Raw genomic sequence first — 7781 nt, forward strand, 5'->3', positions numbered from 1 at the left:
CCTTTACTATACAAAAAGGAAGGAGTATAAAGATCCTAGTTGGCAAGCGATGGAGAAGATCCTTCAGAAGAAAAGGATTTTGCAGGGTTATGTACTTGCGGAGGAGTGGGCGCAGGATGAAGTGGAGGAGGAGCGATTCCCAGTTTGGGAGCTAGTTGTTATGTGAGCCATATTCTCAACAAGGTGGTCTCTTGATCCTGTTGAAGTCGGCGTGCCGTGATGGTCTGAAGAGCAGCCATGATGTCAAAGTTGGAGGGTTCAACCATGTGACGAGGAGTATGGAGATGAGTGGAAGGTTGAGAGGTGGCAGCAACAACGGTGTTGGATGGAATGGGAGAAACATAGATTGAGGGAATAATGGCAAATGAGGTTACAACGGAGGGTAAATTGTCAGATGATGATGGTTGGCGGAAGAATGGGCCTGGAGTATCAGGAGAGTTTAAAAACTGGCTTATTCCAAAAATGGAAGAACTGGTTTTTTGTGGAGAGACAAAGAGTGGAGACATGGTACTTATATGATGATTGGGTAGTAAGGTGCCAAGGTCATGAGGAGGAGAGTGGAGAATTTGGGAATATGAGAGGAAATATGTGGAGGATAAGGTGGAAGGTTGGGGGAAAACATAGCAAGTTGGAGGGTTTGAGATTACTTCTAGAGAATGTTCTCGGTTTGGTGGACAACGTTCTTGTGCAGTTTCAGCTACTACATCTTCTGAATGCTCAGATGGTTGAAGTGAGAAGGGGACTGGTAGAGGGGCAATTCTTCTTCTTGCCGAGCGTTTTCTTTTTATGGAAGTTGGAAAGGAAGATGTTGTGGGAGTGGGCTGTTCGGATAACGTTTTTCTCATAAGGGAGAGGTTTTTGGTGGAAAATTTTGAGATTTTTATTTGTGATTTTTCATTTGTGAGGGGTATCTCAAAATGCCTAAAGATTTTGGTTAAAATCATTCCATACAGAACTGTATTTTTCTTGTAATCTTTATTGGCAGCGGAAATCATATGATGAAGGATGATACGAGGAAGGTTAAAGCGCTTACAATTGAAAAGGTGATAAATAATCAAAGTATCATTGTCAGAAACATACTCATGGCTTCCACAGTGTGGAATGATGGTATGTTGCTCATGCTATTGAATACTTTAGGAAGGGGATTTAGGTAGGTGGAAAGATAATGTGTAGACCCTTCCTAAAACATATCAGAGAGTATTTCAGTCTGATTGAGGTTTAGAGCTGAATACCATTTGCTTCTAAAGATGGAAGGTTCTTATGTTGGAAGTTGGAGGATGAAGGCTAGGATATCAAGAGTTAGCCGAATCTCTATGCCTTTAATTGTGGATATGATGAGAGGTTTATTAGAGAAAGTTTTGGTATTGCAGTAGAAAGCCCGTACAACATCTGGATAATAATGCTAAGATGTTTGTAAAAAAGAGGTCCAGCCTAGAGCATCAGTTTGATGCTGGACAACATTGCCATCCACGATGAGTTTGTCAAAGACAAAAACTCTTCTTATTCCAATAGGGCGTTGAGCCCATTTGTCCTTGAAGATTTTGGAGACTTTGGAAGAAATAAGAGGAAGGGTAATTGGCTTTGAGTTTTTGGAGGGAGGGGATGATTGAGGAGATGATTCAGATATTGAGGAAGATGAACGTTCTGGAGTAGGAGAACATTTGGTTTTTGGGGAGCTAGAAGGTGTATGAACTGGGAGTAGGAGAACGTTTGGTTTTTGAAGTGGACAATGTTCTTGGTTTTGGGAAGGAGAAGGCAAACGAACTGGATAACATTCTTGAACTGGAAAACGTTCTTGATTTTGGGCTGGGGAATATTGTGGAATAAGAGAATGTTCTGGAGAGGCGGGTGTAGTGGATTTTAAATTTTGTTTGGGTGCATATGTTCATTCTTTGGGGATTTATGAGATTATTTATGGCTAGAAATTGGGCAATGGTCATCGTGGTTTTAGTTTTTATGGAGCGCGATGTTGGTTTTATGGATTGTGAAGAAGGCTGAGATGGTTTTTGGGAAGAGGAGAAATTTTCATTTATCAATCTTCTTTTTTGATTTGGAGGAGTTGATTAAGATGGCTCATAGGAGAATGAAGATTTTGATGGTGTGATAGGTTTAACTGATGTTGTTGGGGTAGTTGCTTTCTCTGTATTAGTTGTGCGAGGAGGAGTATCAAATGATTCATCTGTCTTTGAATCAGAGATGATGAAGTATGATGGTTTGAGGTTTGAGGTTTTTGCAGTTCCAATGCCAGATTGGACACGCATAGAACGTCGCTTTGCTGTAGTGGGGTTTCTTAAGCGTGGAGGAACTTGAGCAAGGTTTGGAGGAGGACATGTATAGAGTGGTGGAAGAATAGTAGACAAGAGATTTGGGTTGATAAGATTAGGTTTTTCTCTGGGAAAGATGAGAGATAGTCTGAAAATGTTGTATCAAACAAAATGTGTGTTGGTTATGGTCGTGGTGGAGGAGAGAGTGAACGATTCATGGATTCTGATGATGGAGAAGACGAGGATGGTGAGTAGGGGAAAGCATTTTTGCGTGTTGAGGTTTTGGTTTGTGCCTTTGTTGTGTTATGAGAGGAATTCGAGAAAGAGAACAATAAAATGTTTTCTGTTTGAAGAAGATGAATTGGTTTAATGAGATTTTTGATTTTGAAGGGAAAAAGCAATTATTATTTGAACCTTGGGAAGGAGGATAAATCTTGGGGGCGAAAATGCTTGTGTCAGTGCTCTTTTGCAGACAAGGAGACATGTGCATTAAATGCTGAGATTTCTCTTTTCTGTTTAAGAGAGAAAGTGGTGACGCAGAGGAGAACGTTGGTTGAACAAACGAAGATTGATGCATGAAAAACGGAGATTGATTATCGTTCTCCGTTTTCTGCAGAAGCAGATTTTAACCAAAATTCTCTGGATTTTTCATTATTTTCAGTTTTTCTTTGATCAAATTGAAACTATCATCGACAAGAGACTTTGTAAAAATGTCAGCAAGTTGATTTTGAGTATCAACAAATATTAATTCGATATCTTTCTTGTTGACATGATCACAAATAAAATGATGCTTTATTTTAATGTGTTTTGATCTAGAGTGTTGTATTGGATTTTTAGATAAATTGATTGCACTAGTATTATCACAGTAAATTGGAATACTTGAATAACTTACAGAGTAGTCTTCGAGTTGATTTTTAATTCAAAGAACTTGTGAGCAACAATTTGCTGCTGAGACATATTCAACTTCAGTGGTTGATAAGGCTATTGTGTTTTGTTTTCTACAAGACCAACTTATCAATGCTTCACCTAAGAACTGACATGCTCTACTTGTGCTTTTTATTTCAATTTTATCTCTAGCATAATCAGCGTCACAATAAGCTATAAGATCAAAATGTGAACCTTTTATATACCAAAGACCAAGATTAATGGTTCCAACAAGATATCTAAATATTCGTTTTATAGGTGTTAAATGAGTTTCCTTTAGTGCTGATTGAAATCGAGCACATAATCCTACTGCAAATACTATATCAGACCTACTTGCAATTAAATAAAGCAAATAACCAATCATTCCTCTATATTCCTTTTCAGAAACAGATTTTCCATTTTCATCTTTTTCTAAAGAAGAGGATGGATGCATGGGAGTAGACATGATTTTTTATTAATTCATTTTGTATTTGATCAACAAGTCTTTAATGTATTTTTCTTGAAAAATAAAAATACCATTTCCATATTGTTTAATTTGTAATCCAAGAAAATACCTTAATTCTCCCATCATGCTCATTTCAAATTCACTTTGCATGAGTTTTGAAAATCTTTCACACATTTTCTCATTTATGGATCCAAAGATGATATCATCAACATATACTTGAACAATAAGTAAATCATTCTTCTCCATTTTCTTAAATAATATGGTGTCAATTTTTCCTCTTGAAAATCCATTTTTAATTAAAAATGAACTTAATCTTTCATACCAAGCTCTTGGGGCTTGTTTCAATCCATATAGAGCTTTGGTAAGTTTGACAACATGATTTGGCTTTGATGATTCTCAAATCTAGAAGGTTGTTTTACATAGACTTGTTCATTTAAAAAACCATTTAAAAACGCACTTTTAACATCCATTTGAAACAACTTAATAAGCTTATGAGATGCATATGCAAGAAGTACACAAATAGCTTCTAACCTTGCAACTGGAGCAAAAGTTTCATCGTAAACTATACCTTCTTGTTGATTATAGCCTTGAGCAACTAATCTTGCTTTGTTTCTTATAACCTTACCTTCTCCATCTAGTTTATTTCTGAAAATCCATCGTGTACCAATGATTGTTTGATCAAGTGGATCAAGTACCAAAGTCCAGACTTCATTTTTCTCAAACTGCAACAGTTCTTCCTTCATGGCCTCAATCCAAGATTGATCAACTATGGCTTCTTTAATTGATTTTGGATCAATTTGATATATCATTGTCATGTTGTTTGCATCATTCTTGAATGATTTTCTTGTTTGAATCCCATCAGTCGTGTCTCAAATGGTTTGTGTTTGAGGATGATCTTCAATAGTTCTCCAGCTTTTTGGTGGAGAATGAAACGGAGATTGTTTATCAATCTCTGTTTCCTGCAGACATTTCTGCTGTTGCAGACTTGTTTGAATTTCTTCTTCCTCATCCTTTTCACTCATATCCAAGTCATCAAACTCATCGAATAATATGTGCATACTAATTTCTACAACTTTAGTTCTTAGATTAAATACTCTATAGCCTTTAGAATCAGTTGAATAACCTAGGAATATTGCTTTATCTGATTTTGAATCAAACTTTCCAATAACATATTTGTTGTTTAAAATATAACAATAACAACCAAAAATGTGAAATTAAGAAATGTTTGTTTTTCTATTTTTCCAGATTTCATATGGGGTTTTGTTGATGATTTTTCTTATGGATACACGGTTTAAGATATAACAAGAAGTGTTAACAGCTTCAGCCCAAAAATACCTTTCAACATTAGATTCTTCCAAGATTGTTCTTTCCATTTCTTGTAATGTTATACTTTTTCGTTCAACAACTCCATTTTGTTGTGGAGTTCTTGCACATGATAGATTATGAGAAATGCCAAATTCATCAAAGAAGATTTTAAAAGAAGCATTTATGAATTCTCCTCCATGATCACTTCTTACAGAAATGATGTTGGATTCCTTTTCATTTCGTACTTTTTTGCAAAATATTTTAAATGCATCATCATTTTGTTTTAAAAATAATACCCAAGTGAATCTTGAAAAATCGTTAATAATAACAAAACCATATTTCATTCCATCTAAACTTGTTGTTTTGATTGGCCCAGAAAGATTCATGTGAAGTAATTCAAGAGTTCTGTTTGTGGTTACAAAATCATTCAAATGAAAACTACTCTTGACTTGCTTTCCTTTTGCACAAGCTTCACATATTTTATCTTTATCAAAATTGAGTTTGGGTAATCCTCTAACCAGATCTAATTTTGAGATTTTTGAAATTGTTTTCATACTTATATGTCCAACTCGTTTATGCCATACCCATTTATCTTTATTGATTGACATAAAACAAGATTCATCAGGTAGTTCTTCAAGATATAAGACATATAAATTTTTATTTCTATTTCCAGAAAAAAGAATTTCTCCAGTTTCAGTTTTTCTGATTTCACATACTTTTGGTTTGAAGATAACTTCACAGCCATTGTCACATAGTTGACTTATGCTTAGAAGATTGTGTTTTAAACCTTCAACATATTGAACATCAGTTATCTGAGCAGAGTTTGTCTTACTAATAGTTCCTTTACCTTTAATTTGAGCTTGATTTTTGTTTCCAAAGGAAACCGATCCTCCATCTTTCTTGATGAATGTCATGAAATAGTTTTTATGTCATGTCATGTGTCTTGAACAACCACTGTCCAAGAACCAAGGCTTTCTCTTTACATTTGGAAATCCAACCTGCATAAGATGTTATCTCAGCCTTAGGTACCCATTTTGTTTTGGGTCCTTGAAAGTTAGTTTTATAGATTTCTTTCCTCTTAAGACATTAAATTTTTTCATGACCAGTTTTGAGACAATGTGAACATTTAATTGTTGATATTGGAATTGATTTTATAATATGGGTTTTAAAAGGTTTTAATCTTGATTTTGAGGAAAGTCTAGATCGTTCTCCTTTTTTCCAGATTTTCTGGAGAAAGTCCAGCTTTTGTTTCAGAACATTATCCGTTTTGAAAACAGCCTGGAGAATGTTCTCCTTTTTACAAATTTTTCGAACTGGTTTAGCAGAACGATCTTTTCTCAGAAATCTTTTGCCTTTAATCGTTTCATCTCTTTTTTTTAAAGTAGCAAGCAAATTCTAGATGTCCATGTTTTTTACAATATGAGCATCTAGTTTTACATTTTTCTTCCTTTCTTTCTGGAAGAAAAAAGTTTTCATACATTTTTGTTTTTTGAGTTTGATTAAAACCAAGACCAGCTTTATCAAAGATTCATACTTGAGATCCCATGATTTTTTTGAAAAGTTTCAGCGGCTTTAATAAAATTTAACAAATTAGTTTTAAGAAGTTCATTTTCAGTTTTAAGAAGAACGTTCTCCGTTTTCTTTGCAGAACGTTCTTGACCCTTTTTATTTTCAAAATTTTATTGTTGTGATTTTTTTAGTTGTTGAATGATATTGTTGAGAACATTATTTCTAGCTTGTGCTTTTTCTTTTTCTTCTTTTTCTTTATGAAATTGTACTTTCAAAGAACTACATTTTTTAATAAGAAGAGTTGAATCATTTAACAAGTTATCAAATTCTTTTCACATTTGTTCACATAAATAACAAGGTTCAAAATTTGTTACCTCATCTTCTTCTGTTTTTGCCATCAAGCATATGTTGGCTTTCTCACCTTCTTCTGTTTTTGATTCTTCTGAATCATCCCACATTGCCATCATTGATTTCTTTTTGAAATGAAACCGTTTTGGTGGTTTCTTGTTTAAAGGACATTCTGCTTTGTAATGTCCTAATTTATTACATCAAAAGCATGTGACTTGGCTCTTGTCCACTTTTGTTTTGGGATTTTGTCTTTTGAGATCCCTTTTTGATTTGATCTCTTCTTCTCATCATTCTATGTATCCTTCTGGTGAGAAGAGCAATTTCTTCATCAACATCTTCTTGTTCAGTTTCTTCTGGTTCCTCCTCTGTTTGTACTGTGATGTTTTCTTGAGATATTTTTAGTGTTATTGCCTTTCCTTTCTTGACTGGTTTGTCTTCTTGCAGCAATACTTCATGTGCTCTTAAGGTTCCAATTAATTCTTCTAGGGGAAGTGATTCAAGGTTCTTGGCTTGGCTTATAGCTGTTATCATTGGTCTCCATATGATTGGAAGACACCTCATGATTTTTCTTACTCTTTGTTGTATCGTGTAAGCTTTGCCAAGAGAACGCATTTCATTCACTATTGTTGTGAACCTTGAGTACATTTCATCAATAGTTTCTCTTTCTTGCATTTCGAATTTCCTTATGTCAATGTCTATTCTTGTTTCTTTGACATGGCTTGTTCCTTCATGGTGAGTTTGCAGTGTATCTCATACTTCTTTAGCAGTTGAGCATTCATCTACTCTTTCACTTTCTTCCCTTCTCAAAGCACATGATAAGAGTAATTGAGCTTTAGAGTTTAGGAGTACTTTAGTTTTATCATCAGCTATCCAGTCTGATTCTTTCTTGGAAGCAGAGGTTAAGTCATTTTGATCAACTCTTGGTATGAAATCTCCATTTGTAATGATGAGCCACATCCCTGTATCTTGAGATTTCAGAAACAGCT

Source organism: Cicer arietinum, chromosome 5, assembly GCF_000331145.2.
Source record: "Cicer arietinum cultivar CDC Frontier isolate Library 1 chromosome 5, Cicar.CDCFrontier_v2.0, whole genome shotgun sequence".
NCBI lineage: Eukaryota > Viridiplantae > Streptophyta > Magnoliopsida > Fabales > Fabaceae > Cicer > Cicer arietinum.